This window comes from Choloepus didactylus, chromosome 6 (assembly GCF_015220235.1).
Source record: "Choloepus didactylus isolate mChoDid1 chromosome 6, mChoDid1.pri, whole genome shotgun sequence".
In the NCBI taxonomy this organism is placed as follows: domain Eukaryota; kingdom Metazoa; phylum Chordata; class Mammalia; order Pilosa; family Megalonychidae; genus Choloepus; species Choloepus didactylus.
The window spans coordinates 126,476,989-126,488,886 of NC_051312.1; the positions used below are offsets into that span (position 1 = coordinate 126,476,989).

The window sequence follows — 11,898 nt, forward strand, 5'->3', positions numbered from 1 at the left end:
GTATTTCCACCAACAGTCTCTTCAAAGCAATCTAGGCCTTTTCTAACAAGCTCCTAGCAATTCTTTCAGAATCTTCCCCTTATCCATTTAAAAAGCCATTCCAGCATTTTTGGTATTTGCAAATCACGGAAGCACCCCACTCTAAGTATCAAAATCTGTTCCAGTTTGCTAAAGCTGCCATTATGCAAAATACCAGAGTGGATTGGTGTTCATAAAGGGGATTTATTATGTTACAAAATTACAGTTCTAAGGCCATAAAAGTGTCCAGGCTAAGGCATTAACAAGATGATACTTTCACTGAAGAATGGCCAATGGCATCTGGAAGACTTCTGTCAGCTGGTAAAGCAAGTGGCTGGCAACTGCTGGTCCTTTGCTCCTGTGTTGTGTTTCAAAATGGCTTTCTTCAAAGTGTCTTTAGGCTTCTATTTTCACTCCTCTTAGCTCCTACATGTCCTTGCTTCTTTCTCCCAGGGCATTTCTCTCTAAGCATCTGGAGGTCCTCTCTTAGTTTCTCTGGGGCAAGCTCTGGGCTTCATCTCTTAGTTCAGCATCTCCAAAGTTCCTTCCATCTGCAAGCATCTCCAAGCATCACCATCTGTGTCGGCTCTTGAACTTTCTTAGGTACTCCAGTGAACTAATCAGGACTCACCCTGAATGGGCAGGTTCCACACCTCCATGGAAATAACCCAATCAAAGATCTCCCCCACAGTTGGATTAGTCATATTTCCATGGAAACACTCAAAAGGTTTCACCCTAATCAAAAGACTAATAAGTCTGTCCCCATAAGATTGCATTAAAACATGGCTTTTCTAGTGGACACAATATATCCAAACCAAAAATAGAGACTTAAAAAAAAAAAGAAAGGAAACCTGGAAGTGGTTTCAGTCACAATGTGAGACTGTAGCTGGAACATAGAGAAGTATTATATGTATAGATATCTAAGAGACAAGGAATGACTTTGGTGAAAAGAAGCCATTGGGTCCTTATAGGATGTAGTAGAAGAAGAATTTAAGGCACCACTGGCAAAGAAGCTGTTGGAAGTTTTTGACGCTAGGTCTTCCCGAACATGTGGTTTCCTGTTTTCTTCCAGGCCAGGCTGAACTTCCTCAGCCCCCACAGGCAGTGGGTCCACAGTGCTGGTCAAGATGGAAGTGAATCCCCCCAAATAGGAGCACCTGCTGGCACTAAAAGGTTTGAGAGCCACCCTCTAGAATGGAATGGATACCTGGTATATCACTCTCTCAGATCAGTGCCTATGCAATCACCAGTCAGAATTTAACCACAGAAGCTGATATATGGACTCTACTCAGTAAGATCCCAGTGAACCAGGATGATTTACAGTGTGCATTGAAAATGGTTTTTCATTGTCTCACGTCTCTTCATGTGGCACTGATGTAGTTACCAGGCTTCAGCATCATCGTAAAATTAGTGTAGTATTGCATGACAACAGTGCCAAGGATTTAGAAATACATGGTACTACAACATAAAACTGAGGTCCTGTTTCCCTCTGATTTGGAAAGAGAGACAGTCTTGTAATTATAAATTACATTTTGGGTCTGAGACACTCAGCTAAGAAATTTTCTCTTCATTAAGAGTAAATGGATAACTACAGAATGACCACAGAAGTAATATTACATTACTGACTATATAAGAGCAACCCCACAAAACTGCCAAAAATGCAGAAAAAGCAATTCAAGACTTTCCCATTTGTCCACTAACAAGACTTATTTCTTGATTTTCACAAGATGGATCCAGACTTCCACTCAAACCTAAAAGATCACCACTTGTGATTTCTAAAGAGGCAGCTAAAGATGTGAAATGGTACTTAAGTATTTCAGAACATGATGTGAAATCACAAAGTTATGATTGTACAGTAGCTCTACTGGAGTTTTAACCTAATTTTTAAAAAAGCACTTAATCTGGTCTTACACACTGAATGAACAGACTAATTCTGGAAATATGAATAAACAATCAAGTAAAGGAAAACAAGAGGTCTTCGAGTGTTTCGATTCCCAGCAGTAATTGTACTGAAAAGATTTTTCCTTTATCTAAAAAATTGAAAGATAGTTTAAAGGCACTAAATTTGCACACTCTTTATAGAGGAAGATGGACAATAGAACACCCTATTTGTAACCATCAAACACTGAAAGATATTTGGGCAAAACACAATCAAATTATCAGGCACAGTGAACTACCACCTTGCAATGCAGCAATTCAGAGACACTTAGGCCAAATACGGGTTTTCTGTGACATTACATACTGTGAATAGGTAGAAAATCTTCTTAAAAGAAGATTAGCCCTGAGAGATTTCAAATGGAGTTGAGAGGTCACTCTGGTGGACATTCTTATGCACTATATAGATAACACCTCTTAGGTTTTAATGCACTGGAATAGCTAGAAGTAAATACCTGAAACTACCAAACTCCAACCCAGCAGTCAGGACTCCTGAAGACAATTATATAATAATGTAGATTACAAGGGGTGACAGTGTGATTGTGAAGACCTTATGGATCACACCCCCTTTATCTAGTGTATGGATGAGTAAAAAATGGGGATAAAAACTAAAGGACAAATGGGGTGGGATAGGGGGATGATTTGGGTGTTCTTTTTTCACTTTTATTTTTTATTCTTGTTCTGGTTCTTTCTGATGTAAGGAAAATGTTCAGAAATAGATTGTGGTGATGAATGCATAACTATGTTATCATACTGTGGACAGTGGATTGTATACCATGGATGATTGTATGGTGTGTGAATATATTTCAATAAAACTGAATTTAATAATAAAAAAAAAAAACCAAGGTCCAAGAAAGAGGAAATAAAATCTATTAACCTTTATACATCAAAAAAAAAAAAAAAAAAAAAAAAAAAAAAAAAAAGAAGATTAGCCCCTACTGGGAAAATGAGTTTATTTGTACATAAATATTGTGTAATTTTTAGTATGTAATGAATTTCACTGACTGTCAAAAAGAATATTGTGAATGAACTGAGCATGGACTTGAAATAGTGAGATGAATAAAAGTTTTACTGGTTGTGCTGGTATGGATGTATTATGTCCCCCAAAACGCCATGTTCTTTGATGCAATCTTGTGGGGGCAGATGTATTTAGTGTTGATTAGATTGGAACCGTTTGATTGACTGTTACCATGGAGATGTGACTCAATCACTGTGAGTGAAACATCTGATTGGATAATTTCCAGGGAGGTGTTACCCCACCCATTCAGGGTGGGCATTAATTGGATCACTGGAGTTGTATGCAGGAATTCACAGACAGAAGGACCTCAGAGCAACTGAAAGTGACATTTTGGAGGAGCAGCAGCTTACAGAGACATTTTGGAGAATGCAGTCCAGGAGCAAGCAGATGCCTAGGGAGCAATGCAGTAGGAGAAAGCCATTTTGAAACCAGAACTTCGAAGCAGAAGCCAGCCACATGCCTTCCCAGCTAACAGAGGTTTTTCGGATACCATTGGCCATCCTCCAGTGAAGGTACCTGATTGTTGATGTGTTACCTTGGACATTTTATGGCCTTAAGACTGTAACTATGTAACCAAATAAACCCCCTTTATAAAAGCCAATCCATTTCTGGTGTTTTGCAACACGGCAGCATTAGCAAACCGGAACACTGGTTTTTACATTTAAAAAAAAAAGAAAGCAAGGCAAGTCTATAAATAATGTCCTATCTGTTTATTACTATAACCCTAGTAAAAATGAAACAGGATGAAACTTCTGACATGTCTTTGGTTAATAACCTCAATATAAGTTATATGTCATATTTTTTATTTCTAGAAATTCGTTCATTTAGAAAATACTCCTAAAAGAATTGGGACCTAGACACATTTGTTTTGGGGCTTGAGTTGACATTTCTAAATTCTGAGATGCTTTGCACAACCCAGTAGCTCCCTCGAACTTTGAATGTCTATGTAATACCTGAAACTCAGATTTGGAGTTATCCAGCTCTGGAGGTGCTGAAGTAGCAGCATTAATTCTGCCACTATTTAAAAAGTGGAAGAAAGGATCAAACTTCAGTTAAGAAGATGAATGAAACTGATCTGATTAAGACTAAGGTGAATCAGAATACAAGGTAAAAAGTAATATTAACTATATTTTGGAACTTTAATTTCTGTGTGAAACCAAAGAGGAGAGATTTTTTAAATCCAAAATGTGAATTTTCTGTGGCCCACTATCTGACTTAATCTGTCTGGTCAGTTTATTTAAACAACCCATATCAGTTTTATTTAACTTAAAACATAAGATAAGGAATGCAATCTTAATATTCTATACAAGTTAATGTAATACCCTAACACTCTTCAGAATGCTTTAAACATGAAATGAAAAAAGTATTTATCAAGTCCCTTGAAGAACTAGGGAAGAAAAACATAGAACTAAAAAATTTCCCCACTGAGGAATTCCTGCTTTTCTTGTGACAATAAAGACTCCCAATTTACTGAAACTGTAATCAAGATCTACATGAATCTTGCCTTATGAAAATATGCTAATGAGTCTAGCCCTTGATCCTAAAGCTTGCACTTATAAACCTTATTTCTGTGATAACAAAACTAAACATAATTATAATTAATACCTAAGAGCCACCTTGGGGAAACCTTGTTACTCAATGTGACTCTGTCTAAGCCAAACTCTACAAATAAACTCACTATCTTCTCTGTGGGACAGGATAAGTCTCCCTGGAGCCATGGTACTAATACAAAATATTAATCAGCAATGCCTTCAGAAAAAGACCTTGATTGAAAAAAAAGGGGAAAAGAAATAGAAACAAAATAAAGTTTCCCATGGCTAAGAGATTTCACAGAGTCGGGAGGTCATTCTAGAGGGTTACTCTTACGCAGGTCTCAAGCAAATACATGCAAAGCCTCAAGCAAAAGTGCTCCTGAGGGCTCTAGGGACATCCAAACACCATAAGCAAGCCATCTTCCTACATGCCATTAGAAACCCCTCAGCCCAAGCCATATAAGATTCTTAAAAGCTTAAAGTCATATCTATTCTTTTATTCCTCAAATGCAAATACAACCTATACCTGACCTGAAGTTGTCACCACTAAGCCCACAGCCCCAGAACCAAGAAGTTCCTTCAGCAACAACCCAAGATGCTCCATGCCTCTTGCATCCCCAATTATGCCCTAAATCAGCAGGAAGTAGCTTGAGCGGTCATCTTCCCATTTCCTCAAGATTGATAAAAGAAACATCAAAAAGGGGGGTACTGCAGCAAAGCCATGCCCATTTTTCATACCCCACCTCCCACTGCCAAAGTGGCTCCATCCCTAACTAGGTTGCAAATGTTCCCATGTCTCTTTTCTCTGAAATTCCCACCTACACACCCCATAAATAAGTTGTTGTTTTAACAGCTGCAGCTAGATCAGCCTTAATTAGCTTAACTGAGACCTGAATTAAAATTACCCCGGGACGTAAAATATCCTGTGAATGAAATAAAAATGAGCAGAGACAACAGGAAAGAGGAATACTGGACCTGAAAGAAAGCAAAAGGTCCAACTGTTACAATTCTGGCAACATCACAAGTTCACTCCTCGGATAACAGAACCCACCAGCCAATGATAATAACCAACTTGCAATCCCTAATTTAAAAGTAGTCAATGATAACTTGCAATTCTAAATCTCCGTTTCTACTGATTTTGTGCACACCATGCGAGGACTCACTTTGGAGCCACAGCATTACCTTCTCCTCTTCTATGTGTGTACAATCTCCCTCTGCCTCTCATAGGGACACTGGCCCACCCAGATAATCCATAAATAATCTCCCCATCTCAAAACCATTAACCTAATCACATCTGTAAAGTCTCTGCCACAAAAGGTAACATTCACAGGAGCTGGGGATTAGGATGTGGATATATCTTTGAGGACATTACTTATCCTACCACAAGGAGAGAAGATAAAAACATATGGTCAATCCACCATATTCTATGGGAGTCCTTTCCATGTTTTCTTCCAGTACCTTAGATTTCCTTTTACACATTTGAACCAGCTGGAATTTATTTTGGAATGGAACTTCCCAGTTATCCCGAACACCAATTATTAAATACTTCATCTTTTACCCATAGACAGGAAGTAAAGAAGCTAACTCTTTTTTTTTCCAATTCAGTTCTACTGAGATATATTCACATACCCTACAATCATTCACAGTATACAATCAATTGTTCACAGTACCATCATACAGTTGTACAATCATCACAACCAATTTTAGAACATTTTCATTACTCCAGAAATAAGTAAATAAAAATTTAAAAAAAGAATAAAAAAGAATACCTAAAACATCCCATACCCCTTATCTCCCCCTATTATTTATTTATTTACTTATTTAATTATTTAATTATTTTGTCTTTATTTTGTTACTCCTCTGCCCATACACTGGATATAGGGAATGTCAGTTACAAGGTTTCACTATTACGCAGTCACATGATAAAAGCTATATAGTTATATAATCATCATCAAGAATCAAGGCTACTAGATTACAGTTCAACAGTTTGAGGTATTTCCTTTTTAGTTTCACTCACAACTAAAAGGGAATATCTACATAATGCATGAGAGAAACCTCCAGAATGACCTCTTGACTCTATTTGAAATCTCTTAGCCACTGAAACTTTATTTTGTTCCATTGTTCCCCACTTTGGTCAATCATATGATGTCCTTCCATTTCTTTAGGTTGTGCTTGATTTCTCTTCGCATTTTTCTTTGTAGTTTTCTGTGTATAAGTCTTTTATGTCCTTGGTTAAATTTATTTCTAAATATTTGATTCTTTTGGTTGCTATTGTAAATGGACTTTTTTCTTGATTTTATCCTTAGATCGTTCCTTACTAGTGTATAGAAACACTACTGCTTTTTGCATACTCGTTTATTATTATTGTATCCTGTTTTACTCATTTATTATTTTTTAATGCAATTTTGTTGAAATATAGTCACATACCACACAATCATGCAAAGTGTACAATTGTTCACAGTATCATTATATAGTTGTGTATTCATCACAATTTTTGAACAACATATTACTCCAAAAAATAAAAATAAAAATAAAAGTAAGAAAGAACACCCAAAACAACCATACCCAGCTTCTCCCCCTGCTAATATTCATTTACTTTTTGTCCCCATTTTTCTACTCATTTGTCCATACACTGGGTAAAGGGAGTGTGAGCCATAAAGTTTTCACAATCACATGGTCACATCATATAAGTTATATAGCTAGACGATTATCTCAAGAATCAAGGATACTGGAATGCAGTTCAACATTGTCAGATATTTCCTTCTAGCTATTCCAATAAACCAAAAACTAAAAGGGATATATATATATAATGCATAAGGGTTACTTCCAGAATGACCTCTTGACTCCTTCTGAAATCCCTCAACCAGTGAAACTTTATTTTGTTTCATTTCTCTTCCCCCTTTTGGTCCAGAGGGTATCTCAATCCTACAATGCTGGGACCAGGCTCATCACCAGGAGTCACGTCCCATTTTGCCATGGAGATTTACACTCCTGGGAGTCATGACACACATTGCAGGAGGGCAGTGAGTTTACCTGCCGAGTTGGCTTTGAGAGAGAGGCCACATCTGAGTAACAAAAGAGGTTCTCTGGTGGTGACTCTCAGGCACATTTTTAAGTAGGCTTGGCCTCTCCTTTGCCTGATAAGGGTAAGCTCCAAGATGAAGGGCTTGGCCTACTAAGCTGGTAGTCCCCAATGCTTGCAAGAGAATCAAGAAATCCCCAGCTGAGGAAGTATAATATTTCCACATTTTTCCCCAGTCCGTCAAGGGGGCTTTGCAAATACTTTGTATTTTCTGCCCAAATTACTCTGGGATGTATCAGAGTTTCATGCTAACCTGTACAAGTCAATCAGATCTCGCCCCCTATTCAAGGTTCCATGTAATTATGGCCATTCAAGTTAAATTATATAGCATGCTACAGAAAGTAGCACCGAATAAACATCTCTTTTTTTGGTCTCACACAGAAATTAAGGTTATAAAACAGTCAATATCATCCATTTCCCTTTTCCCATATCTCTAACTGAAGTCTGATCTCTTTTTCAGCTTTTTTAACATTTGCTGTATGGGGTAATGCTGACATTCATAGCTGCTGAACCCTGGCTCTGAGTCTCAGGTGTCACACAGATACCTGAAGTTACAGGGACCAAAAAGGAAATACACAAACAGCCCAGCATCTCAGAATTTAGAGATAAAGATTACAAGTCATGAACAGATGTGACTGCTGTACGAGTTTACAACCTAGGAACCTTTATCATAAGCCTTCCCCTGATAACTTGTGCCCTCAGATTCAGTTCTCAGACTTTACACATTATATAGTTAGTCCCTGTTACTGAGGCTTTCTAATGTTTGCCTTTTCGATTCTGGCTTATTTCACTCAACTGTCCTCAAGGTCCATTCACCTAGGTGCATATGTCACAACTTCATTTCTTCTTGCCACTGGTTGGTATTCCATTGTATGTATACACCACAGGTCACCATTCCGTTAATTAGTCAATGTAACCTTAGGCCACCTCCATCCATTCCATTTCAAATTGTGAATGTGACTGACATAAACACAGGGTGCGATACCCACTCATGTTCCTGCTCTCAGTTCTTCCAAGTACATACCAAATAACAGGGTTGGAGAACCATATGGCAAACCCAAACTTAGATTTCTGTGGAACCACCACACTGCCCTCCAGCTGGGCTGCCAAATTCTACTTCCCTACCAACAGGGAATAGGGGAATAGGTACATCCCTCTCTCCACATTTTTGCCAGCACTTGCATCCCTCTGTTTATTTTTTAGCAATTATATTCAAACACCATACAATCCACCCTAAGTAAATAATCAATGATTCCCAGTATAATCACATAATTATGCATTCACCACCACAATCTATATGAGGACATTTCCATTTCTTCCCCCAAGAAAGAGGAAAAGGAGGGAAAACATGAAGAATAAAAATACAAAAGATAAAATAAAAATAAAAGTAAAATACAATGAAAAGGTCAGACAACATTTTTACCAAGAATCCCACATTACTCCCTTACATCCCCTTTTTATAAACATTTAGCTTTGGTATATTGCCTTTGTTACAATTAATGGAAGCATCTTCCAATGTTACCATTAACTATAGACTACAGTTTGCATTGATTGTATTTTCCCCCTATATCATCCAATTTTCAACACCTTGAAATTCTGACATTAATTTGTTCTTCCTCACTTAAAAACATTCTTATATTTGTACATTTAATCACCATCATTGACCACTCTAGGTTTTGCTAAGTTATACAATCCCAGTCTTTATCTTCTATCTTTCCTTCTGGTGTCATACCTGCACTTAGCCTTCCTCTTTCAACCATACTCACACTCATCTTTGTTCAGAGTACTTACAACATTGTGTTACCATCACATACTATTATGCTCTCCATTCCATTTCTGGATCTCTATAATCAATTCTGTTGTACCTTCTGTACTCCCTCAGCATCAAATGTCTGATCTCTAACCCCTTTCTATCTCCTTATAACCTGTGTTCTCAAATCTCAAAGTTCACTCATCATTGTTAATCCATATTAGTGAGACCATTCAGTATCCATCCTTTTGTTTCTGGCTAATTTCATTCAATGTAATGTCTACTGTCTACCATTTTGTATTTTGGATTATATATGCCTTATTTTATTTTTATTTTTTCCTCTCTCTCTTTTTACCCATACTGATAGTCTTCATTTCTACACTCTTCTCCAAACCTGTCTCTCCTGTCTTTTCCTATGTGCCTGGTAGTGCTCCCTTTAGTATTTCTTGTAGAGCATGTATCTTGTTCACAAACTCTCCCAGTGTCAGTTTGTCTGAAAATATTTTAAACTCTCTCTCATTTTTGAAGGGCAGTTTTGCCAGATATAGAATTCTTGGTTTGCAGTTTTTCTCTTTCAGTATATTAAATATATCATATCATTGCCTTCTCACCTCCATGGTTTCTACTGAGAAATCCACACACCATCTTATTGAGAGTCCTTTGTATGTGATGGATCGCTTTTCTCTTGCTGCTTTCAGAATTCTCTGTCTTTGACATTCGATTATTTGATTATTAAGTGTCTTAGAGTCAGTCTACTGGGATCTATTCTGTTTGTGGTACACTGTGCTTCTTGGATCTGTAATTCTATGTCTTTCATAACAGAAGGGAAATTTTCATAAGAGTTGGGAAATTTTCAATGATTATTTCCTCCATTATTCTTTCTGCTCTTTTCCTTTCTCCTTTTGGGACACACATGACATATATATTCATGCACTTCATGTTGTCATTCAGTTCCCAGAGACCCTACTCATTATCTTTCCATTCTTTTCCCTATCTGTTCTTTTGTGGGCAGGATTTCAGATGTTCTGACTTCTAGTTCACTAATCCTTTCTTCTGCCTCTTGGAATCCACTGTTGTATGTCTCCATTGTGTGTTTCATCTCTTCTATTGTGCCTTTCATTCCCATAATTTCCATCATTTGTTTTTTCAAGCTTTTGAGTTCTTCTGTATGGACACCCTGGGTCTTCTTTATATTCTTCATCTCTGTAGCCACATTTTCCTACAACTCATTCATTTGATTTAGATGATTTGTTTGAACATCTTTAATCAGTTGTTTCAACTCCTGTGTCTTAATTGAAGTGTTAGTTTGTTTCTTTGAATGGGCCATATCTTTGTGCTTCCTAGTATAACCAGTGATTTTTTTTTTTTTTGCTGTCTAGGCACCTGATTTTCTTGATTACTTTATTCAGAAGGTCATTTCCTCTCTTTTGTCCAGGGTTCTCTTCTTGGATTGTTTTGATCTGTATCTGTTCTTTGTTTCTCTCATCGGCCACTTGTCAGATTTGCTCTGCCCCCAGAATCCCCCAAAACTCAGGCATCCACAGTGGCCTGCCTCAGGGATGGGTGGTAGACACTGGACACCACAGCAAGGTCTTTATATGTGGGTAAAACAAGTCTGCTGGCTTCCAGTGGTGCTCTGTTCTTGCTGGCCAGCAAATCTGGGTTTGTTTTAGGGCACTGCTTTAATTGTTGGATCCTCCATATTTCCCAGCTAAAACAGGGCCAGGTACCTGTACAGGGGTATAGACCAGCTCCAGTGGGCCTGGGATAGGGTCTGGAGAGGCTCTGAAAAGCTCTGCAAGTCTCTTGCACTTTCTGATCTGAAAGCAGATGGCACTGTTTGGTGACTTAATCATCCTCAGAAGGTGTTTACCTTCTAGAGCCGAGGCTACATCTGATCAGGTAGGACTGAATTGCCTCCTGGAGCCCACCACAGCATCTGACTAGGGAGGACTGAATTACCTCTTGGAGCCCAGGTAGTTTATGACCGGGCTGGGCTGAAACTATGGGATACCTGTGCCCTCACTTTGCCAGCCAAAATCTGGTTCAATGTGGGGCTGTCCCCCACTTTATTTGTGGCAGAGGACTCCCCCAGCTGCCACAGTTTTTAGCTGTCCCCCAGTCAATGATTAGGCCACCTGCTGCCGTTTCCCTCAAGGGTAAGGGAAGGGCTTTTAGACCCAGAGCTCGAAACAAAGTCTCTGTCCATGTTTTCTCAGACTCTTCACCCCTCACTGACCTGGGCCTTGAAATGTCCTCCCCTGTCTCCTGGATTACCAAAATGGTGGGTGTGCCAGTTTGAAATCTTGAAATCTGCCCCCTTGTGGGGGGAGACATATTAGTGGATTAGATCAGAATCTTTAGATTAGGTTTTTTCCATGGAGATGTGACCCACCCAACTGTGGGTAATACCTTTGATTAGATTATTTACATGGAGGTGTGGCCCCACCCATTCAATGTGGGTCTTGATTTAATCACTGGAGTACTTTAAAAGAGAGCCACACAGGTCCAGATGCTTGCTGACACTGATGCTTAGACATGCTTGGAAGTGCAGACCCCTGAT

The 11,898-nt window shown here is 38.5% G+C and overlaps 1 pseudogene; it reads left to right on the forward strand.

Moving 5' to 3' along the window:
• The first annotated feature begins 1,613 nt into the window (after positions 1 to 1,613).
• LOC119538443 lies at positions 1,614 to 2,944 on the forward strand (annotated as a pseudogene).
• The last annotated feature ends 8,954 nt before the right edge of the window (positions 2,945 to 11,898 follow it).